This window comes from Schistocerca cancellata, chromosome 7, assembly GCF_023864275.1.
Source record: "Schistocerca cancellata isolate TAMUIC-IGC-003103 chromosome 7, iqSchCanc2.1, whole genome shotgun sequence".
In the NCBI taxonomy this organism is placed as follows: Eukaryota; Metazoa; Arthropoda; class Insecta; order Orthoptera; family Acrididae; genus Schistocerca; species Schistocerca cancellata.
Window position 1 is genome coordinate 560426180 of NC_064632.1, and position 16064 is coordinate 560442243.

The 16064-nt window shown below is 43.7% G+C and overlaps 1 protein-coding gene and 1 non-coding gene across 2 annotated transcripts in view; both read left to right on the forward strand.

Annotated features, from left to right (window-relative positions):
• Positions 1-16064, forward strand: part of LOC126092904 (uncharacterized) — a 930835-nt gene that overhangs the window by 619945 nt on the left and 294826 nt on the right. The gene's annotated exons all lie outside the window — the stretch shown is intronic.
• Trnat-ugu (transfer RNA threonine (anticodon UGU)) lies at positions 3529-3602 on the forward strand. Its single transcript has one exon. It is a non-coding gene; the product is annotated as a tRNA-Thr (tRNA).

Genomic DNA, 16064 nt, shown 5'->3' on the forward strand with positions numbered 1-16064 from the left:
GACCGGGTTTCAGTTCCTGGCATTGTCAGAAATTTTCCCTTAGCGGGAGGCCTAGAGCGGAGTGCACTCTGCCTCTTGCTGCCAAATGGCAGCTGCCGGTTTGAGAGGTAGCGGCTCCAAGGTTGAAACATCGACACCTGCCGGCAGTGTGAGGTGCCAACTCGTTTGACCCTACACTACATCCGTTGATGAATGACCTGAGGTTGACACGGCGGTCGGTCGACTATCGCGTGTTCTTTCAGGGTCTGGTCGTGCGGTTACGTTTTCCTTTCCTATGCTTAAAAACTAGCTCGCTCTTTCCGTGCATGTCAGTGGATGCAACCGATTAGATAATACACAAAAATCCATATATTTAGTGGTTCAGTAATATTACTTTTAAAGTATTTCACACGTTTCAGTGGACATGCCACCACCGTCAAGTCCTTTCCCTTTCATTGCCTTCTTGAAATAAACTTGTTACATGCATATTTGATCTATATGGCAAACTGTGAGATGTTGTTGTTGTGGTCTTCAGTCCTGAGACTGGTTTGATGCAGCTCTCCATGCTACTCTATCCTGTGCAAGCTTCTTCATCTCCCAGTACCTACTGCAACCTACATCCTTCTGAATCTGCTTAATGTATTCATCTCTTGGTCTCCCCCTACGATTTTTACCCTCCACGCTGCTCTCCAATATTAAATTGGTGATCCCTTGATGCCTCAGAACATGTCCTACCAACCGATCCCTTCTTCTGGTCAAGTTGTGCCGCAAACTTCTCTTCTCCCCAATCCTATTCAATACTTCCTCATTAGTTATGTGATCTACCCATCTAATCTTCAGCATTCTTCTGTAGCACCACATTTCGAAAGCTTCTATTCTCTTCTTGTCCAAATTATTTACCGTCCATGTTTCACTTCCATACATGGCTACACTCCATACAAATACACTCCTGGAAATGGAAAAAAGAACACATTGACACCGGTGTGTCAGACCCACCATACTTGCTCCGGACACTGCGAGAGGGCTGTACAAGCAATGATCACACGCACGGCACAGCGGACACACCAGGAACCGCGGTGTTGGCCGTCGAATGGCGCTAGCTGCGCAGCATTTGTGCACCGCCGCCGTCAGTGTCAGCCAGTTTGCCGTGGCATACGGAGCTCCATCGGAGTCTTTAACACTGGTAGCATGCCGCGACAGCGTGGACGTGAACCGTATGTGCAGTTGACGGACTTTGAGCGAGGGCGTATAGTGGGCATGCGGGAGGCCGGGTGGACGTACCGCCGAATTGCTCAACACGTGGGGCGTGAGGTCTCCACAGTACATCGATGTTGTCGCCAGTGGTCGGCGGAAGGTGCACATGCCCGTCGACCTGGGACCGGACCGCAGCGACGCACGGATGCACGCCAAGACCGTAGGATCCTACGCAGTGCCGTAGGGGACCGCACCGCCACTTCCCAGCAAATTAGGGACACTGTTACTCCTGGGGTATCGGCGAGGACCATTCGCAACCGTCTCCATGAAGCTGGGCTACGGTCCCGCACACCGTTAGGCCGTCTTCCGCTCACGCCCCAACATCGTGCAGCCCGCCTCCAGTGGTATCGCGACAGGCGTGAATGGAGGGACGAATGGAGACGTGTCGTCTTCAGCGATGAGAGTCGCTTCTGTCTTGGTGCCAATGATGGTCGTATGCGTGTTTGGCGCCGTGCAGGTGAGCGCCACAATCAGGACTGCATACGACCGAGGCACACAGGGCCAACACCCGGCATCATGGTGTGGGGAGCGATCTCCTACACTGGCCGTACACCACTGGTGATCGTCGAGGGGGCACTGAATAGTGCACGGTACATCCAAACCGTCATCGAACCCATCGTTCTACCATTCCTAGACCGGCAAGGGAACTTGCTGTTCCAACAGGACAATGCACGTCCGCATGTATCCCGTGCCACCCAACGTGCTCTAGAAGGTGTAAGTCAACTACCCTGGACAGCAAGATCTCCGGATCTGTCCCCCATTGAGCATGTTTGGGACTGGATGAAGCGTCGCCTTACGCGGTCTGCACGTCCAGCACGAACGCTGGTCCAACTGAGGCGCCAGGTGGAAATGGCATGGCAAGCTGTTCCACAGGACTACATCCAGCATCTCTACGATCGTCTCCATGGGAGAATAGCAGCCTGCATTGCTGCGAAAGGTGGATATACACTGTACTAGTGCCGACATTGTGCATGCTCTGTTGCCTGTGTCTATGTGCCTGTGGTTCTGTCAGTGTGATCATGTGATGTATCTGACCCCAGGAATGTGTCAATAAAGTTTCCCCTTCCTGGGACAATGATTTCACGGTGTTCTTATTTCAATTTCCAGGAGTGTACTTTCAGAAATGACTTCCTGACACTGAAATCTATACTCGATGTTAACAAATTTCTCTTCTTCAGAAACGTTTTCCTTGCCATTGCCAGTCTACATTTTATATCCTCTCTACTTCGACCATCATCAGTTATTTTGCTCCCCAAATAGCAAAACTCCTTTACTACTTTAAGTGTCTCATTTCCTAATCTAATTCCCTCAGCATCACCCGACTTAATTCGACTACAATCCATTATCCTGTGAGATACAAGAATTTTTTGCTTCGTATTGCCCAAATGAAAAAAAGTTTGCATTAATTACACTGCTAAAAGGTGTTAAGTGGGTTACAAAAGTATGTAGAAGTCGTACTTCATACATAACTGTATAACTTACTTCTGCTTGCAAAAAAAGTGAAGCTAAGAAAAGATATCGTGGGATATCAACGTAACTTCGTACATGAACTCACCATCAGCGGGTATCTAGATGATCAGAATTACATTTCTCCGTGACGGGCAGGATGACCACTACACTGAACACATTGCACTAGTGTTGTTCGTGTTTAGTGTCGATGTCAGGCATGGCAGGGCACGTTAGCGCAACAAACAGCGTCAGATGTTGAGTGACCACTGTGAGGGACACGGAAATGCAGTGTACCCCTTTGAGACAGCGCTATCAGCACCTGACACACTTTGAATGGTGCTTCATTGGGGGGCCGTATTTGGCTGCCGCGCTAGAATCACGCAATAACCAGATCTGTGCAGTATTCGGATGTGAAGTGGCCTATTGGTAGACTGTGTGGGAATTTGAGGGTGGGCACATTCGTCGTTTTCTGAAGAGCGACATCGGACTACCACATGGGAGGGTGACTGTACTGTACTCCAAGCATATCACAACCGTAGCAGATCTACGCCTGCCATCCGAATATAATTAATGGACTGTCTGCAGCGTTCTCTGTCATCCTGCAGCACTGGTTGGAGGCTAGCAGCAGCCAGGATAATGAATTACCGTCGCACGGGTGGGCTACCATTCACACAACAAACACGACAACAAATATACGAAGATGGTATCTGTTCTTTCGGACATGTCCGAAAAATGAGTATAATGGGCAGTGGCACTATGAATATAGTGCGGGACAATAAGTTTGGAATATGGGTCTCACGTAACGCGTGCCAGAGGTAAGTCCCTGCAGTCGCACTATCCTCTGTGTCCTCGGTGGCTCAGCTGGATAAAGCGTCTGCCCTGTAAGCAGGAGATCCCGGGTTCGAGTCCCGGTCGGGGCACACACTTTCAGCTGTCCCCGTTGACTTATATCAACGCCTGTATACAGCTAGGGGTAATCATTTCATTGTAAACACGACAACGCCTGCAGTTGGAGTAGAGCCTGACCGGTAGGTACAAATGCTGATAAATGCCGTTGCCTTGTGTTCAGCGGTGACTCGCGGTTCTAATCCAGATGAGTATCATTGGTGAGTATTACAGGACCCATTGTTCCAGTTTTTGGGAAAGGCAAAGAGAGCCTCTACTCTTATGGTCGTCGTGTGGGGATCCACAAGGTATCATTTCAGGTCATGACCTGTAATGACTGAAGAAATTCTGCTAGCACAATGGTATTCATGGACATCTGTTACCTCTCATGAAGTGGCATCATGGTCCCAGTTTTCAATTGGCCAATGCTCGTCCTCACATGGTACATGTTTTTGTGAACTGTCTGCATGCTACTGACGTACTCTCACGATCAGCAAAATCACCAGATCTCTCCCTGATAGCACTTGTGTCGTACCAGATAGGACGTCAACTCCATTGCAGTGGCAGATTACAGGATATCAACGATGAATTACAAGAATTTCCTCACGGGGGAATATAACCCTTCTCGACCGAATCAGTGAACGCATCCAGGCAGGAGGGGATGTAATGTCCTCTCATACTTCGAAGTTCTTTGTAAATTTGACTCCATTTTGTAATCTGTGAAACAGTATCAACACCCTCTCCCCTCCCTACCCGTGAATGCCATTACCTCCTCCTGGGGTTGTACAGTGATTCAGTTTATAAGAGTTACATAATACGAGCGCTATTTTTTTTTATAAACGACCGATCGGTCGCCAAACAGAAGCAGCAAAGAAAAATCATTTTTTTTAATTTGCAACAGTGAGCTACAGCTTGCAGTTACTGTTCTACATTGTCGCCGCTCTGACTTAGACGTCTGTCGTTGCGTTGTACCAACTTCCTGATACCCTCGTCATGGATGACAGTCGCCTGTGCTTTTCACCAATTCTCTACACTGGTCCGCAGCTCGTTGTCTGTGCTAAAATGTTTTATTCATAGCCAACGGTTCATGTGACCAGAGTTGAAACTCAGAGGGCTGTATCCCTCTGAAAACGGCACAGGAGCTTCTTCATTGCCCCTGCAGTGTGCTGCCGAGTATTGTCACGAAGAAAGATATACCAGGTGGTGCACCCAAGCCGTCCTCTGATGTTTTATGTTTCCCACATACGTTAGTGCCAGAAGGGTTGCCTCACCACTGCTGTCCACATGGGAAGTGCACGTAAAAGTGAACCTCCACCGAACTGTGCTGCCATCTGCATGCGTTTTCCTCCTGATGCCGCTTTGATAAGGTCGCGTGGTTCGAGTCAGGTCTTGCAGTCGCACAGATAACAACTGCAACGTTCTCCAGGGAAGACGACTACACCGGTATGATACTGATCTATGCGGAGACGCATCACGATACACCGAAGACGCTATACACAACGTTCTCCAACGCAAAGTCTACATTCTGCGCATGTTTTTAGACACACAGAGAGCCTTTTAGGAACCGAGAGGGTTTTCCAGGTGCATCGTGTCGTGGAAAGACCAATCCGCGAGGCACCCATTATTACCGAGAACTTCATTGTGTATTTTGGAGCAAATCCCACGCATGGTACGCATAGATTAAATGAAAATAATGCTTATGTAGAATGTAGTGTAAGGGAAAGTGTTATTGTGCTGTTGTATTTAGGTTGCAGTGTTACTTGTTCTCACAATAATAATAATAATAATTATAATAATAATAATCACACTAAACAAGAAGATTACATATTGGATAACCACAGTGACCCCATAGAAGCGATGGAAAAAACAGATGCCTATAAATATCTATGATACAGACAATAAATAGGAATAGATAATACAAATATTAAAGAAGAACTAAAAGAAAAATATAGACAAAGACTAACGAAAATACTGAAAACAGAATTGACAGCAAGAAACAAGACAAAAGCTATAAATACTTATGCTATACCAATATTGACCTACTCATTTGGAGTAGTGAAATGGAGTAACACAGACCTAGAAGCACTCAATATACTTACACGATCACAATGCCACAAATATAGAACACATCACATACATTCAGCAACAGAAAGATTCACATTAAGCAGAAAGGAAGGAGGAAGGGGATTCATTGACATAAAAAACCTACATTATGGACAGGTAGACAATTTAAGAAAATTCTTTCTAGAACTAGCAGAAACTAGCAAAATACACAAAGCAATCACGCATATAAATACATCGGCTACACCACTGCAATTTCATAACCACTTCTACAACCCTTTAGATCACATATCAACAGATACGAAGAAAGTAAATTGGAAATAGAAAACACTACATGGCAAGCACCCGTATCATCTAACACAGCCACACATCGATCAAGACGCACCCAACACATGGCTAAGAAAAGGCAATATATACAGTGAGACGGAAGGATTCATGATTTCAATACAGGATCAAACAATAAACACCAGATATTACAGTAAGCATATTATTAAAGATCCCAATACCACAACAGATAAATGCAGATTTTGCAAACAACAAATAGAAACAGTAGATCACATCACCAGCGGATGTACAATACTAGCAAATACAGAATACCCCAGAAGACATGACAATGTAGCAAAAATAATACATCAACAACTTGCCATACAACATAAACTAATAAAACAACGCGTTCCCACATACAAGTATGCAACACAAAATGTACTGGAGAATGATGAATACAAATTATACTGGAACAGAACCATTATAACAGATAAAACAACACCACATAATAAACCTGACATCATACTCACCAATAAAAAGAAGAAATTAACACAACTAATCGAAATATCCATACCCAATACAACAAATATACAGAAGAAAACAGGAGAAAAAATTGAAAAATACATCCAACTGGCTGAGGAAGTCAAGGATATGTGGCATCATGATAAAGTTGACAATATACCAATTATACTATCAACTACAGGAGTCATACCACACAATATCTACCAGTACATCAATGCAATACAGCTACATCCAAACTTATATATACAACTACAGAAATCCGTAATTACTGATACATGTTCAATAACCCGAAAGTTCCTAAATGCAATGTAACATATACCGTACAGTTAAAAGGAAGTCACGCTTGATCAAGGTCCGCGTCACTTTTATTTTTGACCAGACATAACGTCTGAGTAAAGAAAGAATAATAATAATAATAATAATAATGTGGTCATCAGATCTCGCCTATTAATACCTAATAGAACTGCAGCATAGTTGGGGATATCGAGGTCTTTGGCACGAAGGATCCTGGAGGAACGAAAATGTCATTCCTGTATACTGCAACTACACCAACATCTGCATCGAAACGATTTCTATGAATCGGGTATCGTTCTGCAGACGTCTCGTAAATAAAGTAGTGATAAATCCCGGTTTCATCAGGAAGATTTTATGGGGAGATGAACGCTATTTCGCCAATGACGTCACTGTCAGTAGCCACAGTCTACGTTACCGGACTACTGCAAATCCTCACTGGTCACGACCACATCACGTGCGAGCGCACTTCTGTTTTAACGTATGCTGCTACATTCTAGTACACCACGTCACTGGACCAGTTTGTGTGGCTCCCAGACTGACTGGGCGGCTGTATTTGCAGTTCCTACAGAATGAGCTGGCTCTTGCGCATCTCCTAGAAGACATTCCACTACATTTAGCTCGGAGGCACTGGTTTCAACACGTTGGTGCAACAGCCCATTACCGTAGAGGCGTTACTGACAAGGGAACCTCCCCATCGCACCCCCCTCAGATTTAGTTATAAGTAGGCACAGTGGATAGGTCTTGAAAAACTGAACACAGATCACTCGAGAAAGCAGGAAGAAGTTGTGTGGAAGTATGAAAAAAATAAGCAAAATATACAATCTGAGTAGTCCATGCGCAAGATAGACAACATCAAGGATACTGTAAGCTCACGAGCGCCGTGGACCCGTGGTTAGCGTGAGCGGCTGCGGAACGAGAGGTCCTTGGTTCAAGTCTTCCCTCGAGTGAAAAGTTTATTTTATTTATTTCCGCAAAGTTATGATCTGTCCGTTCGTTCATTGACGTCTCTGTTCACTGTAATAAGTTTAGTGTCTGTGTTTTACGACCGCACCGCAAAACCGTGCGATTAGTAGACGAAAGGACGTGCCTCTCCAATGGGAACCGAAAACATTTGATCGCAAGGTCATAGGTCAACCGATTCCTCCACAGGAAAACACGTCTGAGATATTCTATACGACACTGGTGATGGCATGTGCGTCGCATAACAGGAATATGTTGTCGACCCACCTAACTTGTACACTTGGCGAATGGGTAAAAAGATTCTTCTACCTTGCCCGATTTAGATTTTCTTGTGGGTGTGACAATCACTCCCAAAAAAGTGATGAAAACACAAGAGTTTGTCACATAAGCTGCAACAAATGAATGCAACAGTTTCACAGTCGCACAGCTTTCCCTGTGCTCTGTCAAAACATATGTTTTTAACGTTTTCAAATTTTTCCGTGTGTAGACCGTCAAATCCTGCATATGTCCAAGCAAATCTGAACATGTCCTGGAATTTTGAAGATCAAAGTCGATTATGTGTGAGTGCCTGAACTTTGATAATTGTCTGAAAATAAAAAATTAAACTTTTCAATCGCGGGAAGACTTGAACCAAGGACCTCTCGTTCCGCAGCTGCTCACGCTAACCACGGGACCACGGTGCTCCTGAGCTCACACTGTCCTTGATATTGCCTATCTTGCGCATTGAATACTCAGTTTGTAGATTTTGCTTATTTTTTCATAGTTCCACACAACTTCTTCCTGTTTTCTCGATTGATCTGTGTTCAGTTTTTCAAGGCCTATCCACTGTGCCAACTTATAACTAAATCTGAGGGGGGTGCCATGGGGAGGTTCCCTCGTGAGTATCTCAACAACGTTTACCCCGAACGGAGGATAGGTCGTGGCGGTTCCATTGGATGGCCAGCGAGATCTCCTGATCTAACGCCACTGAAGTTTTTCGTATGGGGTCATATCAAACGCAGGGTTACGAAACGGTATCGGAATGTCCAGATGTGTTAAAAGAAGGATTACGTCTTGCTTGCGCTTCAGGTATCTGCAGAAGTGTTCATGCCAATACCGAGAGGCGCTTGCATCACTGCATCCAACAAGGCGGAAATGCATTTGAACATTTGTATCATGAATAATGGTTATAGAGATTTGCCAGTCTGTAACATTGGTTTAGAAGAACATTATTTATGATATTCATTATATTCAATGATATGATATCATTTACGTAAAAGTGTCAGTGCTGAAGCACGAATTAGTGAATTATGTGTTGTTAATGAATTAGCTGTCATGTGTTGATATGCCTTTCAACAGATAATTAGTATGCTTTGGCCCTTGTTCATATCGCTTTTGTCAGGAAAAAACCATTCTTCTACACAGACATCTTTCTCAAGTCTAGGAATCGAACCCGGTAACCCTCCTTCAGCAAACAGATTTTCTAGCGACGAGCTATAGGACCAGTTTTCGCTGTAAAGTGTTTGTTTTAAAATGCTGGTCTTACGTTTAGTAGAGCCTCCTCTCTGTTCGTGTGGACTGACCGCCACTGTTTTGCTTGAGCTAACCTTTCGGTATCTGTGGTATCCGGGATTAACTAACGTCAACGGAGGAGGGCGTGCTTGGTACATAATAGTTACATCTACATTTACATCTACGTGATTACTCTGCTATTCACAATAAAGTGCCTGGCGGAGGGTTCAATGAACCACCTTCAAGCTGTCTCTCTACCGTTCCACTCTAGAACGGCGCACGGGAAAAAACGAGCACTTAAATTTTTCTGTGCGAGCCCTGGTTTCTCTTATTTTATCGTGATGATCGTTTTTCCTATGTATGTGGGTGCCAACAGAATGTTTTCGCAGCCGGAGGAGAAAGCTGGTGATTGAAATGTCATGAGAAGATCCCGTAACAACGAAAAACGCTTTTTGTTTTAATGATTGCCACTCCAATTCACTTATCATCTGTGTGGCACCATCTCCCCTATTTCGTGACAACACAATAAGAGCCGCCCTTCTTTGAACTTTCTCAATATCATCCGTCAGTCCCACCTGATACGGATCCCACGCCGCACAGCAATACTCCAGAATAGGGCGGACAAGTGTAGTATAAGCAGTCTCTTTAGTAGATCTGTAGCACCTTGTAAGTGTTCTGCTAATAAATCACAGTCTTTGGTTAGCTCTACCCACAACATTGTCTATGTGATCGTTCCAATTTAGGTTATTTGTAATTGTAATCTTTAAGTATTTAGTTGAATTTACAGCCTTCAGATTTGTATAACTCATCGCGCAATCGAAATTTAGCGGATTTCTTTTAGTGCTCATATGAATTACTTCACACTTTCGTTTATTCATTGTCAACTGCCACTTTTCGTTCCATACAGATATCTTATCTAAATCGTTTTGTAATTCATTTTGGTCATCTGATGACTTTACAATACAGTAAATGACAGAATCATCTACAAACAATTTTAGACGGCTACTCAGATTGTCTCCTATGTCGTTAATATAGATCAGGAACAATGGAGGGCCTATAACACATCCTTGGAGAACGCCGGAGATTACTTCTGTTTTACTCGACGACTTTCCTTCTGTTACTATGAACTGCGACCTTTCTGACAGGAAATCACGAATCCAGTCGCACAACTGAGGCGATACTCCGTAGGCACACAGTTTGGTTAGAAGAGGCTTGTGAGGAACGGTGTCGAAAGTCTTCTGAAAATCTAAAAATATGGAGGCAATTTGATATCCGCTGTCGATAGCACTCATTACTTCATGAGTATAAAGAGCTAGTAATGTTCCGCAAGAATGATATTTTCTGAATGCATTCAATTTGTCAGTAAATCGTTATCTTCGACGTACTTCACAATGTTCGAATACAGTATATCATCCAAAACCCTACTGCAGATCGACGTTAGTGATATGGGCCAGTAATTCAGCGGATTACTCCTATTTCCCTCTCTGCATACTGGTGTGACTTCAGCAACTTTCCAGTCTTTAGGTACGGGACTTTCTGTGACCGAGCGTTGTATATAATTGCAAACCATGGAACTATCGTATCAACATACTCTGAAAGGAACCTGACTGGTATACCATCTGGACCGGAAGCCTTGCCTTTATTAAGTGTTTTAAGCTGCTTTGCTACGCCGATGATATCTAGATTACGAGACAGAGTTTCGTTGTGGAAATTATTAAAAGCATCTCGCACTGAAGCACGCGCTATATTTCAAACTTCTGTAAAACTTTGCCCATCTTCGGGACATTGCGTTCTTTTATATTTGGCATGCTTTTTCTTCGTTGCTTCTGCAACAGAGATCTGACCCGATTTGTGTACCATGAGGGATCAGTACCATCACTTATTAATTTACGTGGCATACAGGGTGTTACAAAAAGGTACGGTCAAACTTTCAGGAAACATTCCTCACACACAATTAAAGAAAAGATGTTATGTGGACATGTGTCCGGAAACGCTTAATTTCCATGTTAGAGCTCATTTTAGTTTCGTCAGTATGTATTGTACTTCCTCGATTCACCGCCAGCTGGACCAATTATAGGAAGGTAATGTTGACTTCGGTGCTTGTGTTGACATGCGACTCATTGTTCCACAGTACTAGCATCAAGCACATCAGTACGTAGCATCAACAGGTTAGTGTTCATCACGAACGTGGTTTTGCAGTCAGTGCAATGTTTACAAATGCGGAGTTGGCAGATGCCCATTTGATGTATGGATTAGCACGGGGAAATAGCCGTGACGCGGTACGTTTGCATCGAGACAGATTTCCAGAACGAAGGTGTCCCGACAGGAAGACGTTCGAAGCAATTGATCGGCGTCTTAGGGAGCACGGAGCATTCCAGCCTATGACTCGCGACTGGGGAAGACCTGGAACGACGAGGACACCTGCAATGGACGAGGCAATTCTTCGTGCAGTTGACGATGACCCTAATGTCAGCGTCAGATAAGTTGCTGCTGTACAAGGTAACGTTGACCATGTCACTGTATGGAGAGTGCTACGGGAGAACCAGTTGTTTCCGTACCATGTACAGCGTGTGCAGGCACTATCAGCAGCTGATTGGCCTCTACGGGTACACTTCTGCGAATGGTTCATCCAACAATGTGTCTATGCTCATTTCAGTGCAAATGTTCTATTTACGGATGAGGCTTCATTCCAACGTGATCAAATTGTAAATTTTCACAACCAACATGTGTGGGCCGACGAGAATCCGCACGCAATTGTGCAATCACGTCATCAACACAGATTTTCTGTGAACGTTTGGACAGGCATTGTTGGTGCTGTCTGGATTGGGCCCCATGTTCTGCCACCTACGCTCAATGGAGCACATTATCATGATTTCATACTGGATACTCTACCTGTGCTGCTAGAACATGTGCCTGAAAAAGTACGACACAACATGCTGTTCAGGCACGATGGAGCTCCTGCACATTTCAGTCGAAGTGTTCGTACGCTTCTCAACAACAGATTCGGTGACCGATGGATTGATAGAGGCGGACCAATTCCATTGCCTCCACGCTCTCCTGATCTCAACCGTCTTGACTTTCATTTATGGAGGCATTTGAAAGTTCTTGTCTACGCAACCCCGGTACCAAATGTAGAGACTCTTGGTGCTCGAATTGTGGACGGCTGTGATACAATATGCCATTCTCCAGGGCTGCATCAGCCCATCAGGGATTCGATGCGATGGAGGGTGGATGCAAGTATCCTCGCTAACGGAGGACATTTTAAACATTTCCTGTAACAAAGTGTTTGAAGTCACGTTCTGTTGCTGTGTGTTTCCATTCCATGATTAATGTGATTTGAAGAGAAGTAATAAAATGACCTCTAATATGAAAAGTAAGCGTTTCCGGACACATGTCCACATAACATATTTTCTTTCTTTGTGTGTGAGGAATGTTTCCTGAAAGTTTGGCCGTACCTTTTTGTAACACCCTGTATATCTAAACTTGCCGTCGATACCATCCCTTTGAAACCATTCTACACCTTTTATATGCTTACGTGATCAGATCTGAAGGAGTCGAGACTCTTAAAAAGGCGTAGAACATTTTTATCAGCTTTTTTAAATTGATCTCCTTTGCGTTTATTTTGGATGGTTGTCGGTGTTACGGTATTCAGCCTAGGAGCAACTGCCTTGTGGTCGCTATTCCCTGTATTCGTCACGATACTCACTGTTTGTCCCGGATTATTTGTTACTAAGAGGTCAAGTATACTTTCGCAACCATTTACGCTTCGAGTAGGCTCATGAACTAATTGCACAAAATAATTTTCTGAGAATGCATTTAGCACAATTTTGGATGACGGTTTATGCCTGCCGCCGACTTTAAACGTATAATTTCTCCAGCATATCGAGGGCAGTTTGAAGTTGCCTCCGACTATAATTGCATGAGTGGGGTACCTATTTGAAATGAGACTCAAGTTTTCTTTGAACTATTCAGAAATTATATCTTCTGAGTCGTAGTGTCAGTAAACGATCCAATTAATAGTTTCACATCGAAAACCGCGAACAACAATCATCAAAAATACGTAAAAACCCAACAAGACAGGAAAGGAGGATCTCAACAGCATCTTCAAACAAGAAAACTAGTTTCTGGTCGGCCAGAATATATTACGTTAGAGTATGAAGGGGTTTGAAACTATCAAAAAATTTTTGTTTCTAAGCTGCACCTGTTCTTTAAGAATAAATCCATCTTTTTAAGATAGATGTTTGAAATCTTCTAATTCCTCGTAGAAGTCCAGTTTGTAACCCTTTCTCACTTCATGTAGCAGTTCTACGTCATCCAGTTTACGTGGCGTATGCCGTAAGAGCAATAGATGTTCAGCAAACGTGGAAGTGTGCACGTTTTCCCCATTTTTACCTATCATGTGTTCTTTATATCTTACTTTAATCGATCTACCCATCTGTCCAACCTAATAGTTGGAGCAGTCGTTACCAGTAATTTTGTAAACTCCGGATGTAATGCCAAGTTCCTCCCATGCCCCAATAGTATGAATCACTCTTTGTTTTAAGCTACTGTTTACGGAAAAGGCAACTCTGTAACCGTATTGCTTCTGTAGAAGTCTCCTTATCTTGTATGATACGTTCCCCAAAAATGGAATAGGAGTTATTACTCTCACTCATTATCGCCTTGTTTCTCCTTATGTTGAACATTTTACAGCTGTTTATTTTTTCCTAACAATTTTGTCAATTACCGTAAGTCGTATCCATTGTTAATAGCTATGGATTCTACAAAAGATATTTCTTTATCTAAACAATCCTATTTTAAAGGTGTGTTCACGGCAAGATGAACTGCAGAGTGAAAGAAGGCAAATTTGTGGGTTTGTGGATGACAAGAATATGCCGCAGTTTACGAAATTAGTTGTAATGACTGCCCCAACTATTACGTCGGACAGATAGGTAGACCCATTAAAGTAAGATATGAAGAACACATGCTAGGTAAAAATGGGGAAAACGCGCACAATTCCATGTTTGCTGAATATCTATTGCTCTTACAGCATACGCCACGTAAACTGGATGACGTGGAATTGCTACGCGAAGTGAGTAAGTGTTACAGACTGGAATTCTACGAGGAATAAGAAATTTTCAAACATCTATCTCAAAAGGATGGATTTATTCTTAACGAACAGGTGCAGCTTAGAAACAAAATTTTTCTGGGTAGTTTCAAACCACTTCTTGCTCCAACGTAATATAGTCTGGCTGACTAGAAGGTAGTTTTCTTGTTTGTTGATGCTGGTGAGATGCTCCATTCCTGTCTTGTTTGGATTTTACGTATTTTTTATAACTGTTGTTCGCGGTTTTCGATCTGTATATGTGGTTAAAATTATTCTGTTATGTTTTTTTATTCATGACGACAGATGGTTTCGATTTACAACAACATTTTGTTCGTTTCCGCTAGTTTGTATCTTAGTCTTTAATTTGTGCGAGATTCTCACGCATAACACTAGTAGTGCCCTCTCTCGTTGAATATTTTCCTTAGCGTAAGCTTCACCCGCTTGATGCTAGGACACAGGCAAATTGGTGTTCATATTTCCTATTGTACGTAGGTGTTTTAAATGGTTCTAATACGTTTTTTTTATTAGGACAGAGGGTTTGAATTAGCACAACCTTTGTAAATGAGCCTAAGTACTTATACCACATAGCTCAACAGTTTTACGAATACAGCACTTTCGTATGTCAGAAAAGTTTAAAATACGCACAAGTTATAATATACAAAACATATTTACCTGCGGCACTGGTATACAACCAAAGTAATATACAACTGGAGAACTATACAATAAGAATCTAAATCATTATACACCGCCCGACCATAGGTGAAATTGGAAGAAGTGGCGGAGACACGAAACGAAACTTCGCGGTTTGAGAGGGTGTATCATGTTTTTTCAGTGACTACTAAATCGAGTCAAATGCGCGAAGAACTTGGCAGTTTGAGCCCAATTATCAATAAAAGGGTGAACACCCTCTGTTCTGATTGTATTCACTGATTCGGTTGGGAGCTGTCTCTCATAGCCTTTGTGCCCCCTCTTGATGCAAGTTGGAAATTGCTACTTGATACCCCTGATCCTGGCACGGGATTGAGAGTTGAGCTAGTTCTGTACATTTTCTAAAAGGCACCGATATGAGTGGTCATGCTGGCAACGGAGTATACATCACGCAGTTTATTTATAAACTCACGTGATCCACATTGATGAACAGTGTCCTGTTGAAACCTGGCGACAGGACGCTGTCTCAAGAGTTGTAATATATGAGGAAGCAGTATATACACTCCTGGAAATTGAAATAAGAACACCGTGAATTCATTGTCCCAGGAAGGGGAAACTTTATTGACACATTCCTGGGTCAGATACATCACATGATCACACTGACAGAACCACAGGCACATAGACACAGGCAACAGAGCATGCACAATGTCGGCACTAGTACAGTGTATATCCACCTTTCGCAGCAATGCAGGCTGCTATTCTCCCATGGAGACGATTGTAGAGATGCTGGATGTAGTCCTGTGGAACGGCTTGCCATGCCATTTCCACCTGGCGCCTCAGTTGGACCAGCGTTCGTGCTGGACGTGCAGACCGCGTGAGACGACGCTTCATCCAGTCCCAAGCATGCTCAATGGGGGACAGATCCGGAGATCTTGCTGGCCAGGGTAGTTGACTTACACCTTCTAGAGCACGTTGGGTGGCACGGGATACATGCGGACGTGCATTGTCCTGTTGGAACAGCAAGTTCCCTTGCCGGTCTAGGAATGGTAGAACGATGGGTTCGATGACGGTTTGGATGTACCGTGCACTATTCAGTGTCCCCTCGACGATCACCAGTGGTGTACGGCCAGTGTAGGAGATCGCTCCCCACACCATGATGCCGGGTGTTGGC